Here is an 11611-nt window from a genome sequence, read left to right as displayed (position 1 = left end):
GCTCACGCGATGGGGAAGGAAGCTAGGATTTTGATGCGGCTCGGACGCTGAAAAATTCTGGGAGCACGTTGGGATTGAAGGCTGAAGAACGTTGATGATGGAAGAGATCTGGTTGCATCGTGGGGCCAAGGATGCAGAGATCACTCAGAAAGGGAGGAGATGCGGACGGTTGGGATGTTGAAACGGAGAAGTAAATGAGCCTGCTTTGACGCGGAATAGACGGACGGGTGGATTGCGCTGAAGACGCGGACGGCCTAGCACGGAAGCTAGCATGCGGCTGGCACGATCAAGTTGGTGCTGAGACGAGATGAAGGGATCCGTTGTGTTGGAAAAACTCCTCACGGATGGCTTGGGATGTTGCATCTGGAAGCCACATGCATGGAACGAGTGCGTGGATGGAAGGTGATTCTGGAAAGCTGGCTGCATCGCGGGCTGAGCTCCATCACGTGAAGACGCTGGCTTGACTTGAGCTCGGGCTGCCAGGCATTGGGCTCAAACCCAATGTTAATTGGTTTCTTGGATTACTTGCACTCAAGCACAAATACAACGTTAATTAGTTTATTTTATTATTAATGATTAGCTATAATACTAATTAAGATGGTATGACGATTGCACTTTTGTGCTCTCATCAAATATTGTGTAATTTGATGGTAGTCATAGGATCGATAGATTTTGACATGTCGCAATCTAAAAATTTTAATTCATAATCGGGTGAGTATTTGCTAAGTATGTCTTAAGTTTGAAAGTTCTACATGTTCAAGTCCACATCAATTCTAAAAGGTCAACTTAGGATACCAGTTGAAGCTCACAATGACTTAAAACACTAGTTATATATTAGTCTAACTTGATTATTGTAGGAATACTAATTCGAGTCTAAATTGGTTTACACTATTACATATATCCCTTATAATGTAAAGGTAAGAGAGCAATTAAGTGCCCTAAAGATCGGTTGTATTGGAGGCTAAAATTTGGAAGGAAGGTAATCTTGTTCTCTGTAGTCTTCAGTTCTTTATAATGAAGCTTTTGTATTGTCTCGATTTGTAGACGTTGGTCAATAGAATGAACCACATACATATTGTGTACTCTGTGTACTCATGTTCTTTTTTGTTCTTTTCTCTTTTTTCTTCTTGTTTCATTATTCTCTTACTTGTTGCAATAGTGTTTCAATATGAAATTTTAATTAGAAGTTGTTAAGTCATGGATTAATAGACCTACAAAGTTTGAGACTTTTGAAGGTTGTTAGCTAGGTCAAATAAATCATTGAAATGGCCTGACATGTAGGGATGGCAGAACTGAATATTGATCTTGTATTTGATTAGAACCTTGCATATACTTGATGTTTTGGTATGATTTTTGGTGATATTTTACTAATAATGTTTTCATGATATCTAAAAAGTTTCAAGTCTTATTCCATAAAAGAAGTATGAGTGACCATTATACTACTAGCTCTCGATAAAATAGGGAAGATTATGGAATCCAGACTTGGATTAATTATTGCACTACATAGACATGAATTAGCTCCCAAAATATAGTATATTAAAAGCGGCATGGGTTAACCTAAAGAACCTAAAATTTGGTAATTTAGGATATTTCTAGAGGGAGGAACAAAAGTTTCATTGGATTAAGTAGTAATGGAAAAGACTCAAGAGTGCAAAATATCTAGAATTAATTATGTATGAAGAGGTGGGTAGACAGAAGCTAGCATCTAAGTCTCAATTACTTTGTTTTAGGTTGATTTTGAAGTCTGCATGATTTTGCAAGATATTTGGTTAGTGCAAAAAAGTAAGTAACCTCTACATAATCAAAGAAAATTTTAAATAATGTACATAATTCAGGAAGTATGTCTTACATTAATTATCATTAAATACTTTGGAAATTTTAATGTTTGTTTTGTGTACCTTTAAAATTGGATCAAGCATGGCTTTAGCGTATTGGTGACCTTATGAATATAGATTATATCCATGCATTTTGATAGTCATGAGGTCTTGATAGAATTATTCCAATTAAATGAATTTCCAAATCTGTATATTTGATGCAGGAGCACGAGCCCGAGTCATGATGGACGTACGTCGAGTTTGGATCCTTGCTTGGGTGTGCCCGAAAACACATTGAGTTCATGATTTCCAGCATTTAATTACATTGGATTGAGTCTATTTTAATTTGGTCTATTAGGTTACATTGAGTCCTTTTATTTTGAGTTTATTTGAGTTCTTGTTTTGGTTTGTAATTGTTGAATTGTATTTGTTAGATTGAGTCCATGTAATTGCATTGTAATTGAGTCAACCCAGTCACTTTGTGTGGACCCAATTGATGACGTGATGAGGTGTCCATCCGCATAAGAGAAGTCCTATTCTCATTAGGATTTCATGGCATGAAGAGTCTTAGGCATGAAGATGTTTATGGGATTGACTAGTCAAAGTCCTACATTGATTAGGAGTCTTACTTGGTCCCTTGACTTGGTCAAATCCTACTTTAGTTAGGAGTCCTTTAGCCCTTAATATTTAAGTTTAGTCATGAGTCTTAATCTGAGTTTTGTCATAAGATTAATTTTTTATTTTGTTCCAATGTCCCATCTACTTAAAGGGTGGAAGTTGAAGAATAAAGGCAGAATTAATTTGATTTTCAGTTATTCTTGATGTTGAGAGGCGTGAGGCTTCTTTTTCATCCTTTGGTGAGACTCCAAAGGCTCTTCTTCTTTCTTGGTGAGATGCCAGGAAAACTTCTTAGGTTTTGGGTATAGGTGAGACTCTTATATTCAGCCCATAGTTATCTCTATTACTTTCAACTCGCAGCATTTTTATTATTATTGTTTCAATCCATCATTCATCAAAAATCTCCTTAGGTTTCAGACCTCAAACGTAGGCCTTGAATCATTCCTTACCACGTCCTATTAACACAAACCCAAGCTATCACACGAGGCCACGTCTGCTCATTCGGCTTTGATTGTGTAATAGCTTCGTGAAGGGAGCTCAAAAGTATGACAACTCTCTCTCATTATGTAATGGAATCTCTTCTGAGAGGTGATCCCTTCGAAAAAGGGAGCTCAAAAGTCAATGAGAATCTCGATGAAGTTTTTTTTTATTCGACTGGTAGTGCCAGGTTATGTCGAAAACCAATCGATAGAATAGAATAAAAAAAGGCCCTTTCTTCTGCTCGCTCCCCTTCGCACCATTGAAGCTTATAGAGAAAGAAACGGTGGAAGAAAAGAAACTACGCCCTTCCTTTCATGGAAATAGTAGACTTTTCGGAGTAAGTTCCTTGGCTTGGGCAGGACATTTAGTTCATATCGCTATTCCCGGATCCAGGGGAGGGCTCACTCTTTTCCTCTAGAGAATTCTTTCCCAACTAGTTCATGAGTTGCCTTCTTTCGATTTTGAGTTCGGAAAGATCTCGTTTCAGTCCATTCTGAATCTCTAGCTTTTGAGACAGTTCTAAAATCGGAGTTAGGGGTCCAGTTGAAGTTGGAGTGGATGGAGATTGAGTTGGAGTTTCATTCTAGTTTGAATCAAAAGAAATCCGAAGCGGTTTCATTCGATTTCTTGTGGATTGGATGATGGAAAAACTGATTGAATTCCTTCTATGGTTCCACATGAGAAACCAGTACGAATATAACCTACATGTCCAATCGAACTCTCCCTTTCGTATTCATTCGACCTGAGGCTGAAAAAAGAGTCTTCATAAAAAGAAAGGTTCTTGGAGCTGCTCTCGATGTGAGATCAGCAGCAAAAAACTGTCATTTTCTGCTCCAGAACAGCAGCCCCCGGATAAGATAAGCCTAAAAACAAACACAGACAACGGACTGGACACAAACAAACAAAAGAAACAAGAAGTGATGACCCTATGTTCTGTTCGTTTTCGAGGAATCCACAGGAGGCCCGCCCGTTATGCATTGCATAAAAGAACCTTTCTTTTTATGAAGACTCTTTTTTCAGCCTCAGGTCGAGCCAAGGCCGCTCGCAGGCCCTCTCGCTAAATCGAGAGGCATAGGTTAATGGTGCACACACAATTCCCAGGCTTAGAGCTTCAAAGATTGAAAACTAACTTGCTGCCCTAGAACCTTCGAGCCTAGCCTGCCCGATTCATAGCCCTTGGAGCAAAACTCCCTTGTAGAAGGACTCCCACTTCAATTTCAACTGCCACTGCAACTGGAGCCCTACCCCATTGAAACTCCCACAGGAACATCCCAACCCCTTCTCCATTCTGCGTCAATATTGATGTTCTTAAATGAATTGACATGGAAAGTCATGTTGGAATATCATTTATTGAATTTTGATAATTATCTGTTAATTAGGATTTTAACATGTTGATCCAAATTATATATTGAGAAAGCATGTATGACAATGTTGACTACATAAATTTTGATTTATGTATATTGAGTGAACTCTTAGTCTGACTATGTTTTCAATCCTGCCATACTAAGGTTGTATGTTGGCTATAGCATTAATTGTTTCAGAACTTGATTACTATAGATTTACTCCACAAGGATTAAATATAACACTATCGACCTACTCCGTAGAATTAAGTGCAATACTATATACCTGCTCCACGAGGGTTAAGTGCAATACTATGAGCCTTGTCATAGGGATTATATATAACCATAGTTATATAGACTGATAAGTTGATAAAAGTACCTATGGAAGTATGTGACTAGAAGATATTCATCGAAACTTTTGTAAAATAACCTTGTTTTGATATCCGTTTCAAAATGCTATTTGGATTATATGTAAGTTATTGATTTTGAGAAAAAAAATGTATATATTCCGGTATATTGGAGTTATGTATATGACTTTGATCACAAAATATTGTCTTGCTAAACACGTTATTTGCATCATGTTTGCTTGATCCATTTTGATTATATTCTGCTTACTTACTGGGCTATTAACTCATTCTTTTGATTGCTTTGTTTTTACAAAGCCCGAGGCTTAAAAGTGGACAGGTAAGAGTTGAACCATGGGTTGTGAGACTAGAGCGAGGATCTAGTTAGCTACATCAGGCCAACCTTTATAATTTTGTTAGAACCCTCTCAATACCACTCCATGTAGCAATGTGTGAATTGTGTTGATTAAGTGGTCGGAATATGAAAACCATGAATACTTTAGAATTTGAGTTATTGAGCCTTGAAAATTTCATAAGGATTGGAAAATTTTGATTATTATCCTGCCTGCTTTACTGTATTATTAACAGGTTGTCGTCTTGCATGCTTGTGGGACCCTATCCTATGTGCGTGCGGTAGGTAATAGCATTCCTTGACTTGAGTCAAGTTACAGGGATGACAAATGCACATTCTCTAAAAACTCTTTATGGCATTGGAATTAGGTGAGTAAAATATCTAAAAGATGTGGACTCACCTTAAGTTGACATGGGCACGTAACAAATAACGGAAGGAAATACTCCAAAGATATAGCTGCTCACTCTTAAATGTACTGCGCTCTCCAAGTATGCTTGTTCCCCTCCATCTTCCTTATCATGGCAAGTCTTTGTGAAAGAACTCCGATGAGAAGAAAAAAGAAGGCGTTAAGAGAACCTTCAGGCCGATTCTCCTTTAGATCTGCCTGGGATCTGATTAGGACTCCCGTCGGGTAGAAAAAGGACCTCTCCTGAACATAAGGAGGTTAACACACGTATGATTTCCACATCCACGAGGATCCATATGGAAGGGGGTCCCAACTCTGAGTCTGATTTTTTCTGATATCGAAGCAGTCGAAGCAATATTCTATACTACTTTTCAAAGTCTGGATCGAATTTATCCGTCTTAACTGTTAGTTTCGTACATCTTTTCTAGGGGTAATTGATAATCAACATAGTCATGTTAGTCCCCCACCAATGAGTCCAAAAGTGCTATGACGATTTCCGAGTTTACGTTGCACGTCTTTCAATGCTTGCTTTCTTAGTAAGCCTATAGCCTTCTTGCTGAAGCAGACAGTTTATAGACAATTTCATACAAATGTTTGCCCACTTGTTGACAAACACCACATCACGTAGATAGTGGCGGGAAGAAGTTATACAAGACAAGATTATATTTTTCAGATGGAGATCATAGGATAAGAAGAAACTGTCCCATCTATCGGACATGGGTAGCAACATTGCAACTGACTCGTTTTTTTTCTTGTCTCTTAATTTGATCCGCAGTTCGTTAGTTCTGCACAATCATGTTATGAGCTTTCCTGCTCGTTTTGCTGTCTCGAGATCCTTGAATCAAAAAAGTGATAGAGATTACATTCTCATAGGTCATATGACAAATAGATAATGGTTCTTAAAAGGTACAATAATGGGTAATCAAATCAAAAATATGGCAATACAAAAAACTAATAAATGAACATGCCTGATGACTATTTGTAGAGTGCTTTTGGATTCGATACGCGGAAAGAGGCTTTTAGGACAAGCGGTGATTTCAACATGGTATCAGAGCAGAGATTCTGAGTTCGAACTCTGTCTCCGCACTCTTTAACCCCATTATTAAAAATTTCCCATGTTGGGCTCGCCCATAAAAAAAAAGTCCGGCCCACATATGAGGGGGAGTGTTAAAAAATATAAAATATATAAATAAATCTACCTCATTCTATAAGCTTAAGCTTTTAGGACAAGTGGTGATTTCAACAGAGCTCCTTCAATTAATAAAGTTTCAAAGATTAGAAGAGGCAGTATATGAAGTACTGTAAGTTTGTGTTCCAAAAGAAAAATAGGTTTTTCTCTTATGAAATAATAGGCGGAAGCAATATACCTTCATTGGTAGAGCTTGTTCACTACTGATTTTTCAAGAAATGACAAATTATATATACTCTCTTAATACCTTATATTATATTTATTATTAATATATACATCAAATTTTTTTATATTGTTTATTTTTTTGGCAGACATATTCTGACATTAGTATAGCTGCATGAGCATCTCAGACAGTTCCTCACACATCAGGCTTGAAGAGTTATGCGAGACATAGAGATGAATTCGTAAGTTTCTTTGAAACACTTTGAAACTTCTTGAAAGTCTTCTATCATATATCACGTATCATGGATGATATATAGCTTGTCAATATACTTTTTGTTGGAGATGAAAGAGCATAGAAGAGAGCCTGGTGAGGTAGATTCTATAAGATGACTCACACGAGATGACAGCTTTGTCTGGGAGGAGTCGAGAGAAATAATTATATGTATTCATCTTTGATTTGTACAACAATTTTTTATTAGTTTCATTTTTTCAAACAATAATATGTGACTCTTTTTTTGGAAGATATAGGACAGGGCTACATCCTTTATTTCATATCATGTCGGGGAGTCATCATCATTCGGCATCGAAGCCCAGGTATTCGCCGAATTAATAGGCTCAGAGAGTTATTGTCGAGTGAGAGGTTATGGCGTTGGAGTTACCCCAACTTAGGCCCTGTTTGGGGGAGCTTTTGGAGGGCCAGAAAGCACTTTCTGGCCCTCCAAAAGTACTTTTAGATGAAAAACTGTGTTTGGTAAATTTTTCAAAAAGCTGTTTCAGCTTTTGCGGGAAGCTGAAAACAGCTTTTAGGAGGAAGCTCCAATTTGAAGCTTTTGGAAGGAAGCTGTTTCAGCTTTTTCGGAAAGCTGTATTTTTGACAAAAATACCCATATTAAAATAACATAATTACATAGTTTGTCCCTTTATAAACCTAAAAATCTGCTGTAGCCAAGAACCCTAGCCATCAGACTCCCTTCCGTAAGAAAAGGTATTTTTCTTTTCAATTTTTGTATGCATCTCTTGAACCACATTTTAGAAAAAAAAAATTTTAATCCTTTTCCATACCTTCCAAAATCAATCTATTATTTTTTTTTATTATCAACCTCGCGGCCCGCGCTGAGGTTCTCCTCGAGCGTGGACCACGAAGAAGAGCCTCTGGACCGCAGAAAATTATTTTATGAAAAATTATGAAAAATTATTTTATACAAATAATTATTATATTTTATACCTTTATTTTTTATTATACTATAAATATAATATCATATTATATTATATCATAATACATTAATATGTTATATTAAATAATTTAATATTATGTTATATTATGGAAAATTAATTTATACTAATAATTATAATATTTTATATCTTTATTTTTGTATTATACTATAAATATAATATCATATTATATTATATCATAATACATTAATATGTTATGTTAAATAATTTAATATTATGTTATATTATAGAAAATTAATTTATACTAATAATTATAATATTTTATACCTTTATTATTGTATTATACTATAAATATTATATTATATTACATTACATTATATTACATTACATTATAATACATTAATATGTTATTTTAAATAATTTAATATTATGTTATATTATGAAAAATTAATTTATAATAATAATTATAATATTTTATACCTTTATTATTGTATTATACTATAAATATTGTATTATATTACATTACATTATAATACATTAATATGTTATTTTAAATAATTTAATATTATGTTATATTATGAGAAATTAATTTATACTAATAGTTATAATAATTTATACTTTTATTATTGTATTATACTATAAATATAATATATATTATATTATATCATAATACATTAATATGTTATGTTAAATAATTTAATATTATGTTATATTACCAAATATTAATTTACTCTAATAATTATATTACTATTATGCTATATTAACATAATATTATTTTATATTACAATAATATTATACTATATCGTATATTTATGTATTAATTTATGTTATGTTTTATTATGTTATGTTGTATAATACTATGCAATGTCCTTTATGGTAATTTTGTCATACAAAAGTACTTTCTCAGTTTGTTTACCAAACACAAAACAAAGTACCATAGCACTTTACGAATGTAGTTACCAAACAGCAAACAGCTTTTTATAACAGCTCTACTTCAGACAGCTCTACTTCCAACAGCTCTACTTCCAACAGCTCTACTGCCAACAGCTCCCCCAAACAGGGCCTTAGTTGTTTGCAGTGAGCAAATATACCCAAGATGTCAAACAAAGTAGTAGCCCTGCAGAAGTTTGTAGTCTGAAGGCAGCGATGAAGGAAATGAGACAGAGCAATCATATAGAGATTGAGGAGATGAGGCAGAGCTATCATTCAGATATGGACACTCTAGAAAAAATAGACTATTCCGACGCTTTTTAACGCCTCTACCGATGCTTATAAGCGTTGGTAATTTTGACGCCGACGCTTCCAAAAGCATCGTATGGGTGGGGATGGAAATTTTTTTTACCGACGCTTTGGAGTGTTGGCCCGTTTTGGAGTTTGCCGATGCTTTAAAGCGTCGTTAGAGTTTTTTAAAAAAAAATAATAAGAAAACCGGATAGCACAGGACTTTATAAGCATCGTTAGAGAGAGATTAACAAAATTAATTGTAAAAAAAATCCAATTTTCATTCTCTATTACAGGTTTCTTCTGATTCTGGTTCTTCTAATAGCATAAGATAGATAACAAAAATAAATAAATAAATAAATAAATAAAAATAACACAAAAAGAAGAATAGATGCTTATTTATTGATTTTTTTTACAAATTATAATATATTACAACATATGCATAATTTATGTGATTTTTGTTTTACAATAGAAATAACACAGGAAGTATACTTATAAATTACAAATTAAAAATTACAGTAGAAATGATACAGAAAGCACTCGGCTGCAGTAGCTTCTTTGCAATCTTCCACGCTGCAGTCCATCTAATCAAACCAAAATGCGGCTTCCTGAAACCCAAAACCCCAAACCATCAACAGATCAGTGCTATACCAACCTAAATCATACAAATCAGCCATCGATAACCTAAATATCATCTACAATACCAGATCGCGAAACTGAGAAGAGAAGGGAAAAAGAGAGGCAGATAAGCCTACCTCGGATCGTTTCACCGTAGCCGGGCTCTGGTCTCCTCTTCCTTCTCTCTGGTTCCACGCTTCCTTCCACCGTAGCCAGAGAAGAGATGAAACGATGGCAGAGAAAACTAAGAGGGAAAAGCTCACCTTTTGGCGGATGCTTTCGGAGATCTGGGAACAGAGTGGTGGTGGTTTTCTTCGGAGAAGCGCCACGAAATGAGATCTATGGTGAGGATTTTGGGGAAGAGAGAGAGAGAGAGAGAGAGAGAGAGAGAGAACGAACCTTGTTAACAGCCGAGGAGAGAGATTGGCCAGCCGGCCGACCACCAACGGGAGAGCTGAGAGCGATTAGAGAGGGATTCCACTTCAAAACGCAAAGGCGACGGCGGAGATCTGGGAGAGTGGTGGTGGTTTTCTTGAGAGAAGCGCTACGAAACGAGATCTATGGCGAGGGTTTTGGGGAAGAGAGAGAGAGATAACAGACCTCGGTAACAGCCGAGGAGAGAGACTAGCCGGCCGGCCGACCACCGACGGGAGAGCTGAGAGCGATTAGAGAGGGATTCCACTTTCAGATGGCGGCGGCGGCGGAAGGGGGGGTTGGGATCGGGGAGGAAGGGGGATTGGGATGATGGGGGCCGAGGGGTTAGGGATTTTGTTTTTTGGATGGGGGGGGGGGGGGGGGGGGGGAGGGAACGGGGTTGGGATCGGTGAGAAAGGGGGGGTTGGGATCGGACACGAATAGGGATTTATGAGGGGTGGGGGAGCGCGATTGGCCTCCGATGATGTTTTCTAAAACGTCATCTTAGTTTGCAATTAGGGGAGAATTAAATTGGAGAGGATTAGGCCTATAAGCGTGGCTCACTTTAGACTTGGACGACGCTTTTAAGTATTGTCTAAGTCCTTCCTTCTCTATTCGGCTCTCGATAATGTTAATAAGCATCATACTTTGCATGACGCTAATTAGCATCGTTGTAGTTCCATATCTGCCGACGTTACTTAGAAGTATTGGTAAATTTTGGCGCTAGAGCTAAAATTACCGACGCTTCTATATAGTGTCGGCATATAAATGTCAGCAAAGACTGCTTTTGTTGTAGTGGAAGAAAATGAGGCAGAGCCATCATACAGAGATAAAGGAGATGAGGCTGAGCTATCATATAGAGATGGAGGAAATGAGGCAAAGCTATCATACAGGTATGGAATGGTCGAGGCAAAGCCATCAGATAGAGATACAATATTTGAGGGCTTAGCTTAACCCGATTGCATCTATGTTGCATAGGTTGCCCCTCCTCAGATAAATAATTATATCTATTTAAATATTTTACATAATTATCATATATTTTTGTATTAGCATAATGATTTTCATATTTTTAACTTCTAAAGTTTCTATTTTTTTCTTGTAGGTTCCTGATATTTTTTCTACTCATAGAGATGATGATGATACCATCGACCCCTGGTATCTCTTAAACTATTTATTGAGTTTGATTTGTATATCTTTTATGTTCTTCGAAGCACATTGTAAATATTGTTGTGCGATTCCTGTTTACCTAAAAAATATGCTAAACAGATCGTTGTTAGAATCGACAAACAAAGTTTAAATTAATTTTACTCTTACCTGTTCTACTCGAAAAATAGTGGTTGTAAGAGGTCAATCCACAGAGAGGCGGTTGGAGTTGCATAAAAATTAAAACATTCATTCGGATTCAAAATCGATTTTTGAATAATAATAGAAAAATATTACGTCGGGGATGTTAAACGTTTTCTAATTAAAAATAAACAAA

The 11611-nt window shown here is 36.2% G+C and overlaps 1 long non-coding RNA gene across 3 annotated transcripts; it reads right to left on the bottom strand.

The window, feature by feature from the left end:
• Positions 1-9470: 9470 nt before the first annotated feature.
• LOC103712801 (uncharacterized) lies at positions 9471-10542 on the bottom strand. 3 transcript variants are annotated; one of them, XR_005508702.3, is made up of 3 exons: positions 10117-10542; positions 9855-10029; positions 9471-9707 (listed from the first exon to the last, which is right to left on the bottom strand). It is a non-coding gene; the product is annotated as an uncharacterized LOC103712801 (long non-coding RNA). The 3 variants fall into 3 exon arrangements; XR_016395714.1 differs by having other exon boundaries at positions 9855-10226; positions 10318-10494; XR_016395713.1 differs by having other exon boundaries at positions 9855-10499.
• Positions 10543-11611: the final 1069 nt, after the last annotated feature.

This window comes from Phoenix dactylifera, chromosome 6 (assembly GCF_051530095.1).
Source record: "Phoenix dactylifera cultivar Ajwa chromosome 6, Ajwa_hap1_PhDact_Kaust_v1.1, whole genome shotgun sequence".
Classification (NCBI taxonomy): domain Eukaryota; kingdom Viridiplantae; phylum Streptophyta; class Magnoliopsida; order Arecales; family Arecaceae; genus Phoenix; species Phoenix dactylifera.
Note: the sequence above shows the minus strand (reverse complement) of the source record. Positions and strands in the feature narration are given on the sequence as shown.